Source organism: Taudactylus pleione, unplaced genomic scaffold, assembly GCF_031769625.1.
Source record: "Taudactylus pleione unplaced genomic scaffold, aTauple2 ptg001130l, whole genome shotgun sequence".
Classification (NCBI taxonomy): Eukaryota; Metazoa; Chordata; class Amphibia; order Anura; family Myobatrachidae; genus Taudactylus; species Taudactylus pleione.
This window is the reverse complement of record NW_028285531.1, coordinates 1-21,762: the sequence shown is the minus strand read 5'-3', so window position 1 is coordinate 21,762 and position 21,762 is coordinate 1. Positions and strand designations below refer to the sequence as shown.

The 21,762-nt window shown below is 42.1% G+C and overlaps 13 non-coding genes and 1 pseudogene across 13 annotated transcripts; all 14 read left to right on the top strand.

The window, feature by feature from the left end:
* Positions 1–1,009: 1,009 nt before the first annotated feature.
* Positions 1,010–1,199, top strand: LOC148453562 (U2 spliceosomal RNA). Its single transcript, XR_015874920.1, has one exon. It is a non-coding gene; the product is annotated as a U2 spliceosomal RNA (small nuclear RNA).
* Positions 1,200–2,597: 1,398 nt separating this feature from the next.
* Positions 2,598–2,788, top strand: LOC148453561 (U2 spliceosomal RNA). The gene has a single exon (XR_015874913.1). It is a non-coding gene; the product is annotated as a U2 spliceosomal RNA (small nuclear RNA).
* A 1,401-nt stretch (positions 2,789–4,189) lies between these two features.
* Positions 4,190–4,380, top strand: LOC148453560 (U2 spliceosomal RNA). The gene has a single exon (XR_015874912.1). It is a non-coding gene; the product is annotated as a U2 spliceosomal RNA (small nuclear RNA).
* Positions 4,381–5,780: 1,400 nt separating this feature from the next.
* LOC148453559 (U2 spliceosomal RNA) lies at positions 5,781–5,971 on the top strand. The gene has a single exon (XR_015874911.1). It is a non-coding gene; the product is annotated as a U2 spliceosomal RNA (small nuclear RNA).
* A 1,400-nt stretch (positions 5,972–7,371) lies between these two features.
* On the top strand, positions 7,372–7,562 carry LOC148453558 (U2 spliceosomal RNA). Its single transcript, XR_015874910.1, has one exon. It is a non-coding gene; the product is annotated as a U2 spliceosomal RNA (small nuclear RNA).
* Positions 7,563–8,963: 1,401 nt separating this feature from the next.
* On the top strand, positions 8,964–9,154 carry LOC148453557 (U2 spliceosomal RNA). The gene has a single exon (XR_015874909.1). It is a non-coding gene; the product is annotated as a U2 spliceosomal RNA (small nuclear RNA).
* Positions 9,155–10,554: 1,400 nt separating this feature from the next.
* On the top strand, positions 10,555–10,745 carry LOC148453556 (U2 spliceosomal RNA). The gene has a single exon (XR_015874908.1). It is a non-coding gene; the product is annotated as a U2 spliceosomal RNA (small nuclear RNA).
* A 1,401-nt stretch (positions 10,746–12,146) lies between these two features.
* LOC148453555 (U2 spliceosomal RNA) lies at positions 12,147–12,337 on the top strand. The gene has a single exon (XR_015874907.1). It is a non-coding gene; the product is annotated as a U2 spliceosomal RNA (small nuclear RNA).
* Positions 12,338–13,739: 1,402 nt separating this feature from the next.
* Positions 13,740–13,930, top strand: LOC148453554 (U2 spliceosomal RNA). Its single transcript, XR_015874924.1, has one exon. It is a non-coding gene; the product is annotated as a U2 spliceosomal RNA (small nuclear RNA).
* A 1,401-nt stretch (positions 13,931–15,331) lies between these two features.
* On the top strand, positions 15,332–15,522 carry LOC148453553 (U2 spliceosomal RNA). The gene has a single exon (XR_015874923.1). It is a non-coding gene; the product is annotated as a U2 spliceosomal RNA (small nuclear RNA).
* A 1,401-nt stretch (positions 15,523–16,923) lies between these two features.
* On the top strand, positions 16,924–17,114 carry LOC148453552 (U2 spliceosomal RNA). Its single transcript, XR_015874922.1, has one exon. It is a non-coding gene; the product is annotated as a U2 spliceosomal RNA (small nuclear RNA).
* Positions 17,115–18,515: 1,401 nt separating this feature from the next.
* On the top strand, positions 18,516–18,706 carry LOC148453551 (U2 spliceosomal RNA). Its single transcript, XR_015874917.1, has one exon. It is a non-coding gene; the product is annotated as a U2 spliceosomal RNA (small nuclear RNA).
* A 1,401-nt stretch (positions 18,707–20,107) lies between these two features.
* On the top strand, positions 20,108–20,298 carry LOC148453550 (U2 spliceosomal RNA). Its single transcript, XR_015874906.1, has one exon. It is a non-coding gene; the product is annotated as a U2 spliceosomal RNA (small nuclear RNA).
* Positions 20,299–21,698: 1,400 nt separating this feature from the next.
* Positions 21,699–21,762, top strand: LOC148453549 (U2 spliceosomal RNA; annotated as a pseudogene; the record flags this gene model as incomplete).

Here is a 21,762-nt window from a genome sequence, read left to right as displayed (position 1 = left end):
CTACAGTTTGAGCTCTGATTTTCCAACCCACCCAGGTGATGCCACATTTAGATTTTGAATTCGTTTGCGTCTCTTTTTCACTTTTTTGGCACCAAGAAGTGTCAACCAACCACACGGATAGATTGAACTTTTGCACATGGATAGATTGAACTTTTGCAGTCGTGAATTGGCCATCTTTTCATTTGGACAACTTGAATATTTTGCAAACTTTGTCCCCACATAGAAATTTGGGAGACTAGGTTTATGCTTAATCATTTGAAATTGGCGCTCATTTGGTCAAGCAATTTGTTTCCAATAAATGGTTTTGTTACGGGTTTAAATGTGCCTCTTTCGGCATCGTGCGACCATCAAGAAACCTTTTTGGGTCCCTATTTGCAAGGACAATCAATTGGAGAAAGCATCTCGTGGTCTGTGTCTCCCTCCAATGGACCTCAGCAAGCAAGTGCAATACTTGTAAACATCAGAACACACTGACATCAGAGTAGAATGTTGGTTGTTTGAAAATTAGAATGAGAATGCACCAACATTCTGTGTTCTGACTGTCAACATTCTCTTCTTCCTGAACATTCCGTAGACACTGTGAACATTCCGAGCAATGTTTCTGAGCATTTCAATGAAGGGTTACACTGTCTAATAAACTGCAGGGACACGGCTCGAAGAAAGGAAGGCCGCAAAGCGTCTTTTGGGTGGGTGTGGCAGAGGTTTGCAGGAGGCGGTGCCAATGCAAATCATGCAGCTAGCAAGAGAGTATGGGAAAGAAACCCAAAGCACTTCTGCTTGTAACTAAGCTATGGTAAAGGCAAGTGGTGGGCAAAAAAAAAAAAAAAAAAAAAAAAAAAAAAGGCCCTTGCTGTGGGTCAGTCATTGCAGTAGCTGGAAGCACCTTGGACAGGGCCGCAAGCAGCAGGAGGCCGCTCTTCATAGATTATTGGTGGCTGCTCTAGCATTCTCCTTGATTGTGTGAGTCAGGTCAGAACGGAGCGTGTTTTTTCCGTGCCCTTAATGGGTTATCGCTTCTCGGCCTTTTGGCTAAGATCAAGTGTAGTATCTGTTCTTATCAGTTTAATATCTGATACGCCCCCTATCTGGGGGCCATATATTAAATGGATTTTAGAACAGGGAGATGGAAGAAGAGCTTGCTCTGTCCACTCCACGCATTGACCTGGTATTGCATTACTTCCAGGACCGGTGCACCTTTCCTAAACTGTTATCCAAAAATAGAAAAGAACTATTTAACTCTTTCGTTTCACTTTGTTTCATTCTTACAGATTCAACAAACTAGTCTTTTGCCTGTGTCTGCACGTCATGCAATCAAATGACAATACCACCACCTGCTGCGCCTCCTGCACTCACCTGCTTGCACTTTGGCACTTCTTAACACTTCATTTGGTTTATGTACGTAACTACTGAAAATAAACAAGATCTGTTTATTTGGTGTCGTCTCGTCTGCTGCCTTATTGTGTCTACATTTGTTTTTCTCCATTTAGGCCTATGTCTGGGATTGAACCCAAATTATATATCATTGGAGTTGAGTTGCAGAGTAATTTGGAAATCAATTGCACAAAGAACGTATTGCATAATGAACGTATGCTACAGTTTGAGCTCTGATTTTCCAACCCACCCAGGTGATGCCACATTTAGATTTTGAATTCGTTTGCGTCTCTTTTTCACTTTTTTGGCACCAAGAAGTGTCAACCAACCACACGGATAGATTGAACTTTTGCACATGGATAGATTGAACTTTTGCAGTCGTGAATTGGCCATCTTTTCATTTGGACAACTTGAATATTTTGCAAACTTTGTCCCCACATAGAAATTTGGGAGACTAGGTTTATGCTTAATCATTTGAAATTGGCGCTCATTTGGTCAAGCAATTTGTTTCCAATAAATGGTTTTGTTACGGGTTTAAATGTGCCTCTTTCGGCATCGTGCGACCATCAAGAAACCTTTTTGGGTCCCTATTTGCAAGGACAATCAATTGGAGAAAGCATCTCGTGGTCTGTGTCTCCCTCCAATGGACCTCAGCAAGCAAGTGCAATACTTGTAAACATCAGAACACACTGACATCAGAGTAGAATGTTGGTTGTTTGAAAATTAGAATGAGAATGCACCAACATTCTGTGTTCTGACTGTCAACATTCTCTTCTTCCTGAACATTCCGTAGACACTGTGAACATTCCGAGCAATGTTTCTGAGCATTTCAATGAAGGGTTACACTGTCTAATAAACTGCAGGGACACGGCTCGAAGAAAGGAAGGCCGCAAAGCGTCTTTTGGGTGGGTGTGGCAGAGGTTTGCAGGAGGCGGTGCCAATGCAAATCATGCAGCTAGCAAGAGAGTATGGAAAGAAACCCAAAGCACTTCTGCTTGTAACTAAGCTATGGTAAAGGCAAGTGGTGGGCAAAAAAAAAAAAAAAAAAAAAAAAAAAAAGGCCCTTGCTGTGGGTCAGTCATTGCAGTAGCTGGAAGCACCTTGGACAGGGCCGCAAGCAGCAGGAGGCCGCTCTTCATAGATTATTGGTGGCTGCTCTAGCATTCTCCTTGATTGTGTGAGTCAGGTCAGAACGGAGCGTGTTTTTTCCGTGCCCTTAATGGGTTATCGCTTCTCGGCCTTTTGGCTAAGATCAAGTGTAGTATCTGTTCTTATCAGTTTAATATCTGATACGCCCCCTATCTGGGGGCCATATATTAAATGGATTTTTAGAACAGGGAGATGGAAGAAGAGCTTGCTCTGTCCACTCCACGCATTGACCTGGTATTGCATTACTTCCAGGACCGGTGCACCTTTCCTAAACTGTTATCCAAAAATAGAAAAGAACTATTTAACTCTTTCGTTTCACTTTGTTTCATTCTTACAGATTCAACAAACTAGTCTTTTGCCTGTGTCTGCACGTCATGCAATCAAATGACAATACCACCACCTGCTGCGCCTCCTGCACTCACCTGCTTGCACTTTGGCACTTCTTAACACTTCATTTGGTTTATGTACGTAACTACTGAAAATAAACAAGATCTGTTTATTTGGTGTCGTCTCGTCTGCTGCCTTATTGTGTCTACATTTGTTTTTCTCCATTTAGGCCTATGTCTGGGATTGAACCCAAATTATATATCATTGGAGTTGAGTTGCAGAGTAATTTGGAAATCAATTGCACAAAGAACGTATTGCATAATGAACGTATGCTACAGTTTGAGCTCTGATTTTCCAACCCACCCAGGTGATGCCACATTTAGATTTTGAATTCGTTTGCGTCTCTTTTTCACTTTTTTGGCACCAAGAAGTGTCAACCAACCACACGGATAGATTGAACTTTTGCACATGGATAGATTGAACTTTTGCAGTCGTGAATTGGCCATCTTTTCATTTGGACAACTTGAATATTTTGCAAACTTTGTCCCCACATAGAAATTTGGGAGACTAGGTTTATGCTTAATCATTTGAAATTGGCGCTCATTTGGTCAAGCAATTTGTTTCCAATAAATGGTTTTGTTAAGGGTTTAAATGTGCCTCTTTCGGCATCGTGCGACCATCAAGAAACCTTTTTGGGTCCCTATTTGCAAGGACAATCAATTGGAGAAAGCATCTCGTGGTCTGTGTCTCCCTCCAATGGACCTCAGCAAGCAAGTGCAATACTTGTAAACATCAGAACACACTGACATCAGAGTAGAATGTTGGTTGTTTGAAAATTAGAATGAGAATGCACCAACATTCTGTGTTCTGACTGTCAACATTCTCTTCTTCCTGAACATTCCGTAGACACTGTGAACATTCCGAGCAATGTTTCTGAGCATTTCAATGAAGGGTTACACTGTCTAATAAACTGCAGGGACACGGCTCGAAGAAAGGAAGGCCGCAAAGCGTCTTTTGGGTGGGTGTGGCAGAGGTTTGCAGGAGGCGGTGCCAATGCAAATCATGCAGCTAGCAAGAGAGTATGGGAAAGAAACCCAAAGCACTTCTGCTTGTAACTAAGCTATGGTAAAGGCAAGTGGTGGGCAAAAAAAAAAAAAAAAAAAAAAAAAAAAAAAGGCCCTTGCTGTGGGTCAGTCATTGCAGTAGCTGGAAGCACCTTGGACAGGGCCGCAAGCAGCAGGAGGCCGCTCTTCATAGATTATTGGTGGCTGCTCTAGCATTCTCCTTGATTGTGTGAGTCAGGTCAGAACGGAGCGTGTTTTTTCCGTGCCCTTAATGGGTTATCGCTTCTCGGCCTTTTGGCTAAGATCAAGTGTAGTATCTGTTCTTATCAGTTTAATATCTGATACGCCCCCTATCTGGGGGCCATATATTAAATGGATTTTTAGAACAGGGAGATGGAAGAAGAGCTTGCTCTGTCCACTCCACGCATTGACCTGGTATTGCATTACTTCCAGGACCGGTGCACCTTTCCTAAACTGTTATCCAAAAATAGAAAAGAACTATTTAACTCTTTCGTTTCACTTTGTTTCATTCTTACAGATTCAACAAACTAGTCTTTTGCCTGTGTCTGCACGTCATGCAATCAAATGACAATACCACCACCTGCTGCGCCTCCTGCACTCACCTGCTTGCACTTTGGCACTTCTTAACACTTCATTTGGTTTATGTACGTAACTACTGAAAATAAACAAGATCTGTTTATTTGGTGTCGTCTCGTCTGCTGCCTTATTGTGTCTACATTTGTTTTTCTCCATTTAGGCCTATGTCTGGGATTGAACCCAAATTATATATCATTGGAGTTGAGTTGCAGAGTAATTTGGAAATCAATTGCACAAAGAACGTATTGCATAATGAACGTATGCTACAGTTTGAGCTCTGATTTTCCAACCCACCCAGGTGATGCCACATTTAGATTTTGAATTCGTTTGCGTCTCTTTTTCACTTTTTTGGCACCAAGAAGTGTCAACCAACCACACGGATAGATTGAACTTTTGCACATGGATAGATTGAACTTTTGCAGTCGTGAATTGGCCATCTTTTCATTTGGACAACTTGAATATTTTGCAAACTTTGTCCCCACATAGAAATTTGGGAGACTAGGTTTATGCTTAATCATTTGAAATTGGCGCTCATTTGGTCAAGCAATTTGTTTCCAATAAATGGTTTTGTTACGGGTTTAAATGTGCCTCTTTCGGCATCGTGCGACCATCAAGAAACCTTTTTGGGTCCCTATTTGCAAGGACAATCAATTGGAGAAAGCATCTCGTGGTCTGTGTCTCCCTCCAATGGACCTCAGCAAGCAAGTGCAATACTTGTAAACATCAGAACACACTGACATCAGAGTAGAATGTTGGTTGTTTGAAAATTAGAATGAGAATGCACCAACATTCTGTGTTCTGACTGTCAACATTCTCTTCTTCCTGAACATTCCGTAGACACTGTGAACATTCCGAGCAATGTTTCTGAGCATTTCAATGAAGGGTTACACTGTCTAATAAACTGCAGGGACACGGCTCGAAGAAAGGAAGGCCGCAAAGCGTCTTTTGGGTGGGTGTGGCAGAGGTTTGCAGGAGGCGGTGCCAATGCAAATCATGCAGCTAGCAAGAGAGTATGGGAAAGAAACCCAAAGCACTTCTGCTTGTAACTAAGCTATGGTAAAGGCAAGTGGTGGGCAAAAAAAAAAAAAAAAAAAAAAAAAAAAAAGGCCCTTGCTGTGGGTCAGTCATTGCAGTAGCTGGAAGCACCTTGGACAGGGCCGCAAGCAGCAGGAGGCCGCTCTTCATAGATTATTGGTGGCTGCTCTAGCATTCTCCTTGATTGTGTGAGTCAGGTCAGAACGGAGCGTGTTTTTTCCGTGCCCTTAATGGGTTATCGCTTCTCGGCCTTTTGGCTAAGATCAAGTGTAGTATCTGTTCTTATCAGTTTAATATCTGATACGCCCCCTATCTGGGGGCCATATATTAAATGGATTTTTAGAACAGGGAGATGGAAGAAGAGCTTGCTCTGTCCACTCCACGCATTGACCTGGTATTGCATTACTTCCAGGACCGGTGCACCTTTCCTAAACTGTTATCCAAAAATAGAAAAGAACTATTTAACTCTTTCGTTTCACTTTGTTTCATTCTTACAGATTCAACAAACTAGTCTTTTGCCTGTGTCTGCACGTCATGCAATCAAATGACAATACCACCACCTGCTGCGCCTCCTGCACTCACCTGCTTGCACTTTGGCACTTCTTAACACTTCATTTGGTTTATGTACGTAACTACTGAAAATAAACAAGATCTGTTTATTTGGTGTCGTCTCGTCTGCTGCCTTATTGTGTCTACATTTGTTTTTCTCCATTTAGGCCTATGTCTGGGATTGAACCCAAATTATATATCATTGGAGTTGAGTTGCAGAGTAATTTGGAAATCAATTGCACAAAGAACGTATTGCATAATGAACGTATGCTACAGTTTGAGCTCTGATTTTCCAACCCACCCAGGTGATGCCACATTTAGATTTTGAATTCGTTTGCGTCTCTTTTTCACTTTTTTGGCACCAAGAAGTGTCAACCAACCACACGGATAGATTGAACTTTTGCACATGGATAGATTGAACTTTTGCAGTCGTGAATTGGCCATCTTTTCATTTGGACAACTTGAATATTTTGCAAACTTTGTCCCCACATAGAAATTTGGGAGACTAGGTTTATGCTTAATCATTTGAAATTGGCGCTCATTTGGTCAAGCAATTTGTTTCCAATAAATGGTTTTGTTACGGGTTTAAATGTGCCTCTTTCGGCATCGTGCGACCATCAAGAAACCTTTTTGGGTCCCTATTTGCAAGGACAATCAATTGGAGAAAGCATCTCGTGGTCTGTGTCTCCCTCCAATGGACCTCAGCAAGCAAGTGCAATACTTGTAAACATCAGAACACACTGACATCAGAGTAGAATGTTGGTTGTTTGAAAATTAGAATGAGAATGCACCAACATTCTGTGTTCTGACTGTCAACATTCTCTTCTTCCTGAACATTCCGTAGACACTGTGAACATTCCGAGCAATGTTTCTGAGCATTTCAATGAAGGGTTACACTGTCTAATAAACTGCAGGGACACGGCTCGAAGAAAGGAAGGCCGCAAAGCGTCTTTTGGGTGGGTGTGGCAGAGGTTTGCAGGAGGCGGTGCCAATGCAAATCATGCAGCTAGCAAGAGAGTATGGGAAAGAAACCCAAAGCACTTCTGCTTGTAACTAAGCTATGGTAAAGGCAAGTGGTGGGCAAAAAAAAAAAAAAAAAAAAAAAAAAAAAAGGCCCTTGCTGTGGGTCAGTCATTGCAGTAGCTGGAAGCACCTTGGACAGGGCCGCAAGCAGCAGGAGGCCGCTCTTCATAGATTATTGGTGGCTGCTCTAGCATTCTCCTTGATTGTGTGAGTCAGGTCAGAACGGAGCGTGTTTTTTCCGTGCCCTTAATGGGTTATCGCTTCTCGGCCTTTTGGCTAAGATCAAGTGTAGTATCTGTTCTTATCAGTTTAATATCTGATACGCCCCCTATCTGGGGGCCATATATTAAATGGATTTTTAGAACAGGGAGATGGAAGAAGAGCTTGCTCTGTCCACTCCACGCATTGACCTGGTATTGCATTACTTCCAGGACCGGTGCACCTTTCCTAAACTGTTATCCAAAAATAGAAAAGAACTATTTAACTCTTTCGTTTCACTTTGTTTCATTCTTACAGATTCAACAAACTAGTCTTTTGCCTGTGTCTGCACGTCATGCAATCAAATGACAATACCACCACCTGCTGCGCCTCCTGCACTCACCTGCTTGCACTTTGGCACTTCTTAACACTTCATTTGGTTTATGTACGTAACTACTGAAAATAAACAAGATCTGTTTATTTGGTGTCGTCTCGTCTGCTGCCTTATTGTGTCTACATTTGTTTTTCTCCATTTAGGCCTATGTCTGGGATTGAACCCAAATTATATATCATTGGAGTTGAGTTGCAGAGTAATTTGGAAATCAATTGCACAAAGAACGTATTGCATAATGAACGTATGCTACAGTTTGAGCTCTGATTTTCCAACCCACCCAGGTGATGCCACATTTAGATTTTGAATTCGTTTGCGTCTCTTTTTCACTTTTTTGGCACCAAGAAGTGTCAACCAACCACACGGATAGATTGAACTTTTGCACATGGATAGATTGAACTTTTGCAGTCGTGAATTGGCCATCTTTTCATTTGGACAACTTGAATATTTTGCAAACTTTGTCCCCACATAGAAATTTGGGAGACTAGGTTTATGCTTAATCATTTGAAATTGGCGCTCATTTGGTCAAGCAATTTGTTTCCAATAAATGGTTTTGTTACGGGTTTAAATGTGCCTCTTTCGGCATCGTGCGACCATCAAGAAACCTTTTTGGGTCCCTATTTGCAAGGACAATCAATTGGAGAAAGCATCTCGTGGTCTGTGTCTCCCTCCAATGGACCTCAGCAAGCAAGTGCAATACTTGTAAACATCAGAACACACTGACATCAGAGTAGAATGTTGGTTGTTTGAAAATTAGAATGAGAATGCACCAACATTCTGTGTTCTGACTGTCAACATTCTCTTCTTCCTGAACATTCCGTAGACACTGTGAACATTCCGAGCAATGTTTCTGAGCATTTCAATGAAGGGTTACACTGTCTAATAAACTGCAGGGACACGGCTCGAAGAAAGGAAGGCCGCAAAGCGTCTTTTGGGTGGGTGTGGCAGAGGTTTGCAGGAGGCGGTGCCAATGCAAATCATGCAGCTAGCAAGAGAGTATGGGAAAGAAACCCAAAGCACTTCTGCTTGTAACTAAGCTATGGTAAAGGCAAGTGGTGGGCAAAAAAAAAAAAAAAAAAAAAAAAAAAAAAAGGCCCTTGCTGTGGGTCAGTCATTGCAGTAGCTGGAAGCACCTTGGACAGGGCCGCAAGCAGCAGGAGGCCGCTCTTCATAGATTATTGGTGGCTGCTCTAGCATTCTCCTTGATTGTGTGAGTCAGGTCAGAACGGAGCGTGTTTTTTCCGTGCCCTTAATGGGTTATCGCTTCTCGGCCTTTTGGCTAAGATCAAGTGTAGTATCTGTTCTTATCAGTTTAATATCTGATACGCCCCCTATCTGGGGGCCATATATTAAATGGATTTTTAGAACAGGGAGATGGAAGAAGAGCTTGCTCTGTCCACTCCACGCATTGACCTGGTATTGCATTACTTCCAGGACCGGTGCACCTTTCCTAAACTGTTATCCAAAAATAGAAAAGAACTATTTAACTCTTTCGTTTCACTTTGTTTCATTCTTACAGATTCAACAAACTAGTCTTTTGCCTGTGTCTGCACGTCATGCAATCAAATGACAATACCACCACCTGCTGCGCCTCCTGCACTCACCTGCTTGCACTTTGGCACTTCTTAACACTTCATTTGGTTTATGTACGTAACTACTGAAAATAAACAAGATCTGTTTATTTGGTGTCGTCTCGTCTGCTGCCTTATTGTGTCTACATTTGTTTTTCTCCATTTAGGCCTATGTCTGGGATTGAACCCAAATTATATATCATTGGAGTTGAGTTGCAGAGTAATTTGGAAATCAATTGCACAAAGAACGTATTGCATAATGAACGTATGCTACAGTTTGAGCTCTGATTTTCCAACCCACCCAGGTGATGCCACATTTAGATTTTGAATTCGTTTGCGTCTCTTTTTCACTTTTTTGGCACCAAGAAGTGTCAACCAACCACACGGATAGATTGAACTTTTGCACATGGATAGATTGAACTTTTGCAGTCGTGAATTGGCCATCTTTTCATTTGGACAACTTGAATATTTTGCAAACTTTGTCCCCACATAGAAATTTGGGAGACTAGGTTTATGCTTAATCATTTGAAATTGGCGCTCATTTGGTCAAGCAATTTGTTTCCAATAAATGGTTTTGTTACGGGTTTAAATGTGCCTCTTTCGGCATCGTGCGACCATCAAGAAACCTTTTTGGGTCCCTATTTGCAAGGACAATCAATTGGAGAAAGCATCTCGTGGTCTGTGTCTCCCTCCAATGGACCTCAGCAAGCAAGTGCAATACTTGTAAACATCAGAACACACTGACATCAGAGTAGAATGTTGGTTGTTTGAAAATTAGAATGAGAATGCACCAACATTCTGTGTTCTGACTGTCAACATTCTCTTCTTCCTGAACATTCCGTAGACACTGTGAACATTCCGAGCAATGTTTCTGAGCATTTCAATGAAGGGTTACACTGTCTAATAAACTGCAGGGACACGGCTCGAAGAAAGGAAGGCCGCAAAGCGTCTTTTGGGTGGGTGTGGCAGAGGTTTGCAGGAGGCGGTGCCAATGCAAATCATGCAGCTAGCAAGAGAGTATGGGAAAGAAACCCAAAGCACTTCTGCTTGTAACTAAGCTATGGTAAAGGCAAGTGGTGGGCAAAAAAAAAAAAAAAAAAAAAAAAAAAAAAGGCCCTTGCTGTGGGTCAGTCATTGCAGTAGCTGGAAGCACCTTGGACAGGGCCGCAAGCAGCAGGAGGCCGCTCTTCATAGATTATTGGTGGCTGCTCTAGCATTCTCCTTGATTGTGTGAGTCAGGTCAGAACGGAGCGTGTTTTTTCCGTGCCCTTAATGGGTTATCGCTTCTCGGCCTTTTGGCTAAGATCAAGTGTAGTATCTGTTCTTATCAGTTTAATATCTGATACGCCCCCTATCTGGGGGCCATATATTAAATGGATTTTTAGAACAGGGAGATGGAAGAAGAGCTTGCTCTGTCCACTCCACGCATTGACCTGGTATTGCATTACTTCCAGGACCGGTGCACCTTTCCTAAACTGTTATCCAAAAATAGAAAAGAACTATTTAACTCTTTCGTTTCACTTTGTTTCATTCTTACAGATTCAACAAACTAGTCTTTTGCCTGTGTCTGCACGTCATGCAATCAAATGACAATACCACCACCTGCTGCGCCTCCTGCACTCACCTGCTTGCACTTTGGCACTTCTTAACACTTCATTTGGTTTATGTACGTAACTACTGAAAATAAACAAGATCTGTTTATTTGGTGTCGTCTCGTCTGCTGCCTTATTGTGTCTACATTTGTTTTTCTCCATTTAGGCCTATGTCTGGGATTGAACCCAAATTATATATCATTGGAGTTGAGTTGCAGAGTAATTTGGAAATCAATTGCACAAAGAACGTATTGCATAATGAACGTATGCTACAGTTTGAGCTCTGATTTTCCAACCCACCCAGGTGATGCCACATTTAGATTTTGAATTCGTTTGCGTCTCTTTTTCACTTTTTTGGCACCAAGAAGTGTCAACCAACCACACGGATAGATTGAACTTTTGCACATGGATAGATTGAACTTTTGCAGTCGTGAATTGGCCATCTTTTCATTTGGACAACTTGAATATTTTGCAAACTTTGTCCCCACATAGAAATTTGGGAGACTAGGTTTATGCTTAATCATTTGAAATTGGCGCTCATTTGGTCAAGCAATTTGTTTCCAATAAATGGTTTTGTTACGGGTTTAAATGTGCCTCTTTCGGCATCGTGCGACCATCAAGAAACCTTTTTGGGTCCCTATTTGCAAGGACAATCAATTGGAGAAAGCATCTCGTGGTCTGTGTCTCCCTCCAATGGACCTCAGCAAGCAAGTGCAATACTTGTAAACATCAGAACACACTGACATCAGAGTAGAATGTTGGTTGTTTGAAAATTAGAATGAGAATGCACCAACATTCTGTGTTCTGACTGTCAACATTCTCTTCTTCCTGAACATTCCGTAGACACTGTGAACATTCCGAGCAATGTTTCTGAGCATTTCAATGAAGGGTTACACTGTCTAATAAACTGCAGGGACACGGCTCGAAGAAAGGAAGGCCGCAAAGCGTCTTTTGGGTGGGTGTGGCAGAGGTTTGCAGGAGGCGGTGCCAATGCAAATCATGCAGCTAGCAAGAGAGTATGGGAAAGAAACCCAAAGCACTTCTGCTTGTAACTAAGCTATGGTAAAGGCAAGTGGTGGGCAAAAAAAAAAAAAAAAAAAAAAAAAAAAAAAGGCCCTTGCTGTGGGTCAGTCATTGCAGTAGCTGGAAGCACCTTGGACAGGGCCGCAAGCAGCAGGAGGCCGCTCTTCATAGATTATTGGTGGCTGCTCTAGCATTCTCCTTGATTGTGTGAGTCAGGTCAGAACGGAGCGTGTTTTTTCCGTGCCCTTAATGGGTTATCGCTTCTCGGCCTTTTGGCTAAGATCAAGTGTAGTATCTGTTCTTATCAGTTTAATATCTGATACGCCCCCTATCTGGGGGCCATATATTAAATGGATTTTTAGAACAGGGAGATGGAAGAAGAGCTTGCTCTGTCCACTCCACGCATTGACCTGGTATTGCATTACTTCCAGGACCGGTGCACCTTTCCTAAACTGTTATCCAAAAATAGAAAAGAACTATTTAACTCTTTCGTTTCACTTTGTTTCATTCTTACAGATTCAACAAACTAGTCTTTTGCCTGTGTCTGCACGTCATGCAATCAAATGACAATACCACCACCTGCTGCGCCTCCTGCACTCACCTGCTTGCACTTTGGCACTTCTTAACACTTCATTTGGTTTATGTACGTAACTACTGAAAATAAACAAGATCTGTTTATTTGGTGTCGTCTCGTCTGCTGCCTTATTGTGTCTACATTTGTTTTTCTCCATTTAGGCCTATGTCTGGGATTGAACCCAAATTATATATCATTGGAGTTGAGTTGCAGAGTAATTTGGAAATCAATTGCACAAAGAACGTATTGCATAATGAACGTATGCTACAGTTTGAGCTCTGATTTTCCAACCCACCCAGGTGATGCCACATTTAGATTTTGAATTCGTTTGCGTCTCTTTTTCACTTTTTTGGCACCAAGAAGTGTCAACCAACCACACGGATAGATTGAACTTTTGCACATGGATAGATTGAACTTTTGCAGTCGTGAATTGGCCATCTTTTCATTTGGACAACTTGAATATTTTGCAAACTTTGTCCCCACATAGAAATTTGGGAGACTAGGTTTATGCTTAATCATTTGAAATTGGCGCTCATTTGGTCAAGCAATTTGTTTCCAATAAATGGTTTTGTTACGGGTTTAAATGTGCCTCTTTCGGCATCGTCGCGACCATCAAGAAACCTTTTTGGGTCCCTATTTGCAAGGACAATCAATTGGAGAAAGCATCTCGTGGTCTGTGTCTCCCTCCAATGGACCTCAGCAAGCAAGTGCAATACTTGTAAACATCAGAACACACTGACATCAGAGTAGAATGTTGGTTGTTTGAAAATTAGAATGAGAATGCACCAACATTCTGTGTTCTGACTGTCAACATTCTCTTCTTCCTGAACATTCCGTAGACACTGTGAACATTCCGAGCAATGTTTCTGAGCATTTCAATGAAGGGTTACACTGTCTAATAAACTGCAGGGACACGGCTCGAAGAAAGGAAGGCCGCAAAGCGTCTTTTGGGTGGGTGTGGCAGAGGTTTGCAGGAGGCGGTGCCAATGCAAATCATGCAGCTAGCAAGAGAGTATGGGAAAGAAACCCAAAGCACTTCTGCTTGTAACTAAGCTATGGTAAAGGCAAGTGGTGGGCAAAAAAAAAAAAAAAAAAAAAAAAAAAAAAAGGCCCTTGCTGTGGGTCAGTCATTGCAGTAGCTGGAAGCACCTTGGACAGGGCCGCAAGCAGCAGGAGGCCGCTCTTCATAGATTATTGGTGGCTGCTCTAGCATTCTCCTTGATTGTGTGAGTCAGGTCAGAACGGAGCGTGTTTTTTCCGTGCCCTTAATGGGTTATCGCTTCTCGGCCTTTTGGCTAAGATCAAGTGTAGTATCTGTTCTTATCAGTTTAATATCTGATACGCCCCCTATCTGGGGGCCATATATTAAATGGATTTTTAGAACAGGGAGATGGAAGAAGAGCTTGCTCTGTCCACTCCACGCATTGACCTGGTATTGCATTACTTCCAGGACCGGTGCACCTTTCCTAAACTGTTATCCAAAAATAGAAAAGAACTATTTAACTCTTTCGTTTCACTTTGTTTCATTCTTACAGATTCAACAAACTAGTCTTTTGCCTGTGTCTGCACGTCATGCAATCAAATGACAATACCACCACCTGCTGCGCCTCCTGCACTCACCTGCTTGCACTTTGGCACTTCTTAACACTTCATTTGGTTTATGTACGTAACTACTGAAAATAAACAAGATCTGTTTATTTGGTGTCGTCTCGTCTGCTGCCTTATTGTGTCTACATTTGTTTTTCTCCATTTAGGCCTATGTCTGGGATTGAACCCAAATTATATATCATTGGAGTTGAGTTGCAGAGTAATTTGGAAATCAATTGCACAAAGAACGTATTGCATAATGAACGTATGCTACAGTTTGAGCTCTGATTTTCCAACCCACCCAGGTGATGCCACATTTAGATTTTGAATTCGTTTGCGTCTCTTTTTCACTTTTTTGGCACCAAGAAGTGTCAACCAACCACACGGATAGATTGAACTTTTGCACATGGATAGATTGAACTTTTGCAGTCGTGAATTGGCCATCTTTTCATTTGGACAACTTGAATATTTTGCAAACTTTGTCCCCACATAGAAATTTGGGAGACTAGGTTTATGCTTAATCATTTGAAATTGGCGCTCATTTGGTCAAGCAATTTGTTTCCAATAAATGGTTTTGTTACGGGTTTAAATGTGCCTCTTTCGGCATCGTGCGACCATCAAGAAACCTTTTTGGGTCCCTATTTGCAAGGACAATCAATTGGAGAAAGCATCTCGTGGTCTGTGTCTCCCTCCAATGGACCTCAGCAAGCAAGTGCAATACTTGTAAACATCAGAACACACTGACATCAGAGTAGAATGTTGGTTGTTTGAAAATTAGAATGAGAATGCACCAACATTCTGTGTTCTGACTGTCAACATTCTCTTCTTCCTGAACATTCCGTAGACACTGTGAACATTCCGAGCAATGTTTCTGAGCATTTCAATGAAGGGTTACACTGTCTAATAAACTGCAGGGACACGGCTCGAAGAAAGGAAGGCCGCAAAGCGTCTTTTGGGTGGGTGTGGCAGAGGTTTGCAGGAGGCGGTGCCAATGCAAATCATGCAGCTAGCAAGAGAGTATGGGAAAGAAACCCAAAGCACTTCTGCTTGTAACTAAGCTATGGTAAAGGCAAGTGGTGGGCAAAAAAAAAAAAAAAAAAAAAAAAAAAAAAAGGCCCTTGCTGTGGGTCAGTCATTGCAGTAGCTGGAAGCACCTTGGACAGGGCCGCAAGCAGCAGGAGGCCGCTCTTCATAGATTATTGGTGGCTGCTCTAGCATTCTCCTTGATTGTGTGAGTCAGGTCAGAACGGAGCGTGTTTTTTCCGTGCCCTTAATGGGTTATCGCTTCTCGGCCTTTTGGCTAAGATCAAGTGTAGTATCTGTTCTTATCAGTTTAATATCTGATACGCCCCCTATCTGGGGGCCATATATTAAATGGATTTTTAGAACAGGGAGATGGAAGAAGAGCTTGCTCTGTCCACTCCACGCATTGACCTGGTATTGCATTACTTCCAGGACCGGTGCACCTTTCCTAAACTGTTATCCAAAAATAGAAAAGAACTATTTAACTCTTTCGTTTCACTTTGTTTCATTCTTACAGATTCAACAAACTAGTCTTTTGCCTGTGTCTGCACGTCATGCAATCAAATGACAATACCACCACCTGCTGCGCCTCCTGCACTCACCTGCTTGCACTTTGGCACTTCTTAACACTTCATTTGGTTTATGTACGTAACTACTGAAAATAAACAAGATCTGTTTATTTGGTGTCGTCTCGTCTGCTGCCTTATTGTGTCTACATTTGTTTTTCTCCATTTAGGCCTATGTCTGGGATTGAACCCAAATTATATATCATTGGAGTTGAGTTGCAGAGTAATTTGGAAATCAATTGCACAAAGAACGTATTGCATAATGAACGTATGCTACAGTTTGAGCTCTGATTTTCCAACCCACCCAGGTGATGCCACATTTAGATTTTGAATTCGTTTGCGTCTCTTTTTCACTTTTTTGGCACCAAGAAGTGTCAACCAACCACACGGATAGATTGAACTTTTGCACATGGATAGATTGAACTTTTGCAGTCGTGAATTGGCCATCTTTTCATTTGGACAACTTGAATATTTTGCAAACTTTGTCCCCACATAGAAATTTGGGAGACTAGGTTTATGCTTAATCATTTGAAATTGGCGCTCATTTGGTCAAGCAATTTGTTTCCAATAAATGGTTTTGTTACGGGTTTAAATGTGCCTCTTTCGGCATCGTGCGACCATCAAGAAACCTTTTTGGGTCCCTATTTGCAAGGACAATCAATTGGAGAAAGCATCTCGTGGTCTGTGTCTCCCTCCAATGGACCTCAGCAAGCAAGTGCAATACTTGTAAACATCAGAACACACTGACATCAGAGTAGAATGTTGGTTGTTTGAAAATTAGAATGAGAATGCACCAACATTCTGTGTTCTGACTGTCAACATTCTCTTCTTCCTGAACATTCCGTAGACACTGTGAACATTCCGAGCAATGTTTCTGAGCATTTCAATGAAGGGTTACACTGTCTAATAAACTGCAGGGACACGGCTCGAAGAAAGGAAGGCCGCAAAGCGTCTTTTGGGTGGGTGTGGCAGAGGTTTGCAGGAGGCGGTGCCAATGCAAATCATGCAGCTAGCAAGAGAGTATGGGAAAGAAACCCAAAGCACTTCTGCTTGTAACTAAGCTATGGTAAAGGCAAGTGGTGGGCAAAAAAAAAAAAAAAAAAAAAAAAAAAAAAAGGCCCTTGCTGTGGGTCAGTCATTGCAGTAGCTGGAAGCACCTTGGACAGGGCCGCAAGCAGCAGGAGGCCGCTCTTCATAGATTATTGGTGGCTGCTCTAGCATTCTCCTTGATTGTGTGAGTCAGGTCAGAACGGAGCGTGTTTTTTCCGTGCCCTTAATGGGTTATCGCTTCTCGGCCTTTTGGCTAAGATCAAGTGTAGTATCTGTTCTTATCAGTTTAATATCTGATACGCCCCCTATCTGGGGGCCATATATTAAATGGATTTTTAGAACAGGGAGATGGAAGAAGAGCTTGCTCTGTCCACTCCACGCATTGACCTGGTATTGCATTACTTCCAGGACCGGTGCACCTTTCCTAAACTGTTATCCAAAAATAGAAAAGAACTATTTAACTCTTTCGTTTCACTTTGTTTCATTCTTACAGATTCAACAAACTAGTCTTTTGCCTGTGTCTGCACGTCATGCAATCAAATGACAATACCACCACCTGCTGCGCCTCCTGCACTCACCTGCTTGCACTTTGGCACTTCTTAACACTTCATTTGGTTTATGTACGTAACTACTGAAAATAAACAAGATCTGTTTATTTGGTGTCGTCTCGTCTGCTGCCTTATTGTGTCTACATTTGTTTTTCTCCATTTAGGCCTATGTCTGGGATTGAACCCAAATTATATATCATTGGAGTTGAGTTGCAGAGTAATTTGGAAATCAATTGCACAAAGAACGTATTGCATAATGAACGTATGCTACAGTTTGAGCTCTGATTTTCCAACCCACCCAGGTGATGCCACATTTAGATTTTGAATTCGTTTGCGTCTCTTTTTCACTTTTTTGGCACCAAGAAGTGTCAACCAACCACACGGATAGATTGAACTTTTGCACATGGATAGATTGAACTTTTGCAGTCGTGAATTGGCCATCTTTTCATTTGGACAACTTGAATATTTTGCAAACTTTGTCCCCACATAGAAATTTGGGAGACTAGGTTTATGCTTAATCATTTGAAATTGGCGCTCATTTGGTCAAGCAATTTGTTTCCAATAAATGGTTTTGTTACGGGTTTAAATGTGCCTCTTTCGGCATCGTGCGACCATCAAGAAACCTTTTTGGGTCCCTATTTGCAAGGACAATCAATTGGAGAAAGCATCTCGTGGTCTGTGTCTCCCTCCAATGGACCTCAGCAAGCAAGTGCAATACTTGTAAACATCAGAACACACTGACATCAGAGTAGAATGTTGGTTGTTTGAAAATTAGAATGAGAATGCACCAACATTCTGTGTTCTGACTGTCAACATTCTCTTCTTCCTGAACATTCCGTAGACACTGTGAACATTCCGAGCAATGTTTCTGAGCATTTCAATGAAGGGTTACACTGTCTAATAAACTGCAGGGACACGGCTCGAAGAAAGGAAGGCCGCAAAGCGTCTTTTGGGTGGGTGTGGCAGAGGTTTGCAGGAGGCGGTGCCAATGCAAATCATGCAGCTAGCAAGAGAGTATGGGAAAGAAACCCAAAGCACTTCTGCTTGTAACTAAGCTATGGTAAAGGCAAGTGGTGGGCAAAAAAAAAAAAAAAAAAAAAAAAAAAAAAAGGCCCTTGCTGTGGGTCAGTCATTGCAGTAGCTGGAAGCACCTTGGACAGGGCCGCAAGCAGCAGGAGGCCGCTCTTCATAGATTATTGGTGGCTGCTCTAGCATTCTCCTTGATTGTGTGAGTCAGGTCAGAACGGAGCGTGTTTTTTCCGTGCCCTTAATGGGTTATCGCTTCTCGGCCTTTTGGCTAAGATCAAGTGTAGTATCTGTTCTTATCAGTTTAATATCTGATACGCCCCCTATCTGGGGGCCATATATTAAATGGATTTTTAGAACAGGGAGATGGAAGAAGAGCTTGCTCTGTCCACTCCACGCATTGACCTGGTATTGCATTACTTCCAGGACCGGTGCACCTTTCCTAAACTGTTATCCAAAAATAGAAAAGAACTATTTAACTCTTTCGTTTCACTTTGTTTCATTCTTACAGATTCAACAAACTAGTCTTTTGCCTGTGTCTGCACGTCATGCAATCAAATGACAATACCACCACCTGCTGCGCCTCCTGCACTCACCTGCTTGCACTTTGGCACTTCTTAACACTTCATTTGGTTTATGTACGTAACTACTGAAAATAAACAAGATCTGTTTATTTGGTGTCGTCTCGTCTGCTGCCTTATTGTGTCTACATTTGTTTTTCTCCATTTAGGCCTATGTCTGGGATTGAACCCAAATTATATATCATTGGAGTTGAGTTGCAGAGTAATTTGGAAATCAATTGCACAAAGAACGTATTGCATAATGAACGTATGCTACAGTTTGAGCTCTGATTTTCCAACCCACCCAGGTGATGCCACATTTAGATTTTGAATTCGTTTGCGTCTCTTTTTCACTTTTTTGGCACCAAGAAGTGTCAACCAACCACACGGATAGATTGAACTTTTGCACATGGATAGATTGAACTTTTGCAGTCGTGAATTGGCCATCTTTTCATTTGGACAACTTGAATATTTTGCAAACTTTGTCCCCACATAGAAATTTGGGAGACTAGGTTTATGCTTAATCATTTGAAATTGGCGCTCATTTGGTCAAGCAATTTGTTTCCAATAAATGGTTTTGTTACGGGTTTAAATGTGCCTCTTTCGGCATCGTGCGACCATCAAGAAACCTTTTTGGGTCCCTATTTGCAAGGACAATCAATTGGAGAAAGCATCTCGTGGTCTGTGTCTCCCTCCAATGGACCTCAGCAAGCAAGTGCAATACTTGTAAACATCAGAACACACTGACATCAGAGTAGAATGTTGGTTGTTTGAAAATTAGAATGAGAATGCACCAACATTCTGTGTTCTGACTGTCAACATTCTCTTCTTCCTGAACATTCCGTAGACACTGTGAACATTCCGAGCAATGTTTCTGAGCATTTCAATGAAGGGTTACACTGTCTAATAAACTGCAGGGACACGGCTCGAAGAAAGGAAGGCCGCAAAGCGTCTTTTGGGTGGGTGTGGCAGAGGTTTGCAGGAGGCGGTGCCAATGCAAATCATGCAGCTAGCAAGAGAGTATGGGAAAGAAACCCAAAGCACTTCTGCTTGTAACTAAGCTATGGTAAAGGCAAGTGGTGGGCAAAAAAAAAAAAAAAAAAAAAAAAAAAAAAAGGCCCTTGCTGTGGGTCAGTCATTGCAGTAGCTGGAAGCACCTTGGACAGGGCCGCAAGCAGCAGGAGGCCGCTCTTCATAGATTATTGGTGGCTGCTCTAGCATTCTCCTTGATTGTGTGAGTCAGGTCAGAACGGAGCGTGTTTTTTCCGTGCCCTTAATGGGTTATCGCTTCTCGGCCTTTTGGCTAAGATCAAGTGTAGTATCTGTTCTTATCAGTTTAATATCTGATACGCCCCCTATCTGGGGGCCATATATTAAATGGATTTTTAGAACAGGGAGATGGAAGAAGAGCTTGCTCTGTCCACTCCACGCATTGACCTGGTATTGCATTACTTCCAGGACCGGTGCACCTTTCCTAAACTGTTATCCAAAAATAGAAAAGAACTATTTAACTCTTTCGTTTCACTTTGTTTCATTCTTACAGATTCAACAAACTAGTCTTTTGCCTGTGTCTGCACGTCATGCAATCAAATGACAATACCACCACCTGCTGCGCCTCCTGCACTCACCTGCTTGCACTTTGGCACTTCTTAACACTTCATTTGGTTTATGTACGTAACTACTGAAAATAAACAAGATCTGTTTATTTGGTGTCGTCTCGTCTGCTGCCTTATTGTGTCTACATTTGTTTTTCTCCATTTAGGCCTATGTCTGGGATTGAACCCAAATTATATATCATTGGAGTTGAGTTGCAGAGTAATTTGGAAATCAATTGCACAAAGAACGTATTGCATAATGAACGTATGCTACAGTTTGAGCTCTGATTTTCCAACCCACCCAGGTGATGCCACATTTAGATTTTGAATTCGTTTGCGTCTCTTTTTCACTTTTTTGGCACCAAGAAGTGTCAACCAACCACACGGATAGATTGAACTTTTGCACATGGATAGATTGAACTTTTGCAGTCGTGAATTGGCCATCTTTTCATTTGGACAACTTGAATATTTTGCAAACTTTGTCCCCACATAGAAATTTGGGAGACTAGGTTTATGCTTAATCATTTGAAATTGGCGCTCATTTGGTCAAGCAATTTGTTTCCAATAAATGGTTTTGTTACGGGTTTAAATGTGCCTCTTTCGGCATCGTGCGACCATCAAGAAACCTTTTTGGGTCCCTATTTGCAAGGACAATCAATTGGAGAAAGCATCTCGTGGTCTGTGTCTCCCTCCAATGGACCTCAGCAAGCAAGTGCAATACTTGTAAACATCAGAACACACTGACATCAGAGTAGAATGTTGGTTGTTTGAAAATTAGAATGAGAATGCACCAACATTCTGTGTTCTGACTGTCAACATTCTCTTCTTCCTGAACATTCCGTAGACACTGTGAACATTCCGAGCAATGTTTCTGAGCATTTCAATGAAGGGTTACACTGTCTAATAAACTGCAGGGACACGGCTCGAAGAAAGGAAGGCCGCAAAGCGTCTTTTGGGTGGGTGTGGCAGAGGTTTGCAGGAGGCGGTGCCAATGCAAATCATGCAGCTAGCAAGAGAGTATGGGAAAGAAACCCAAAGCACTTCTGCTTGTAACTAAGCTATGGTAAAGGCAAGTGGTGGGCAAAAAAAAAAAAAAAAAAAAAAAAAAAAAAGGCCCTTGCTGTGGGTCAGTCATTGCAGTAGCTGGAAGCACCTTGGACAGGGCCGCAAGCAGCAGGAGGCCGCTCTTCATAGATTATTGGTGGCTGCTCTAGCATTCTCCTTGATTGTGTGAGTCAGGTCAGAACGGAGCGTGTTTTTTCCGTGCCCTTAATGGGTTATCGCTTCTCGGCCTTTTGGCTAAGATCAAGTGTAGTATCTGTTCTTATCAGTTTAATATCTGA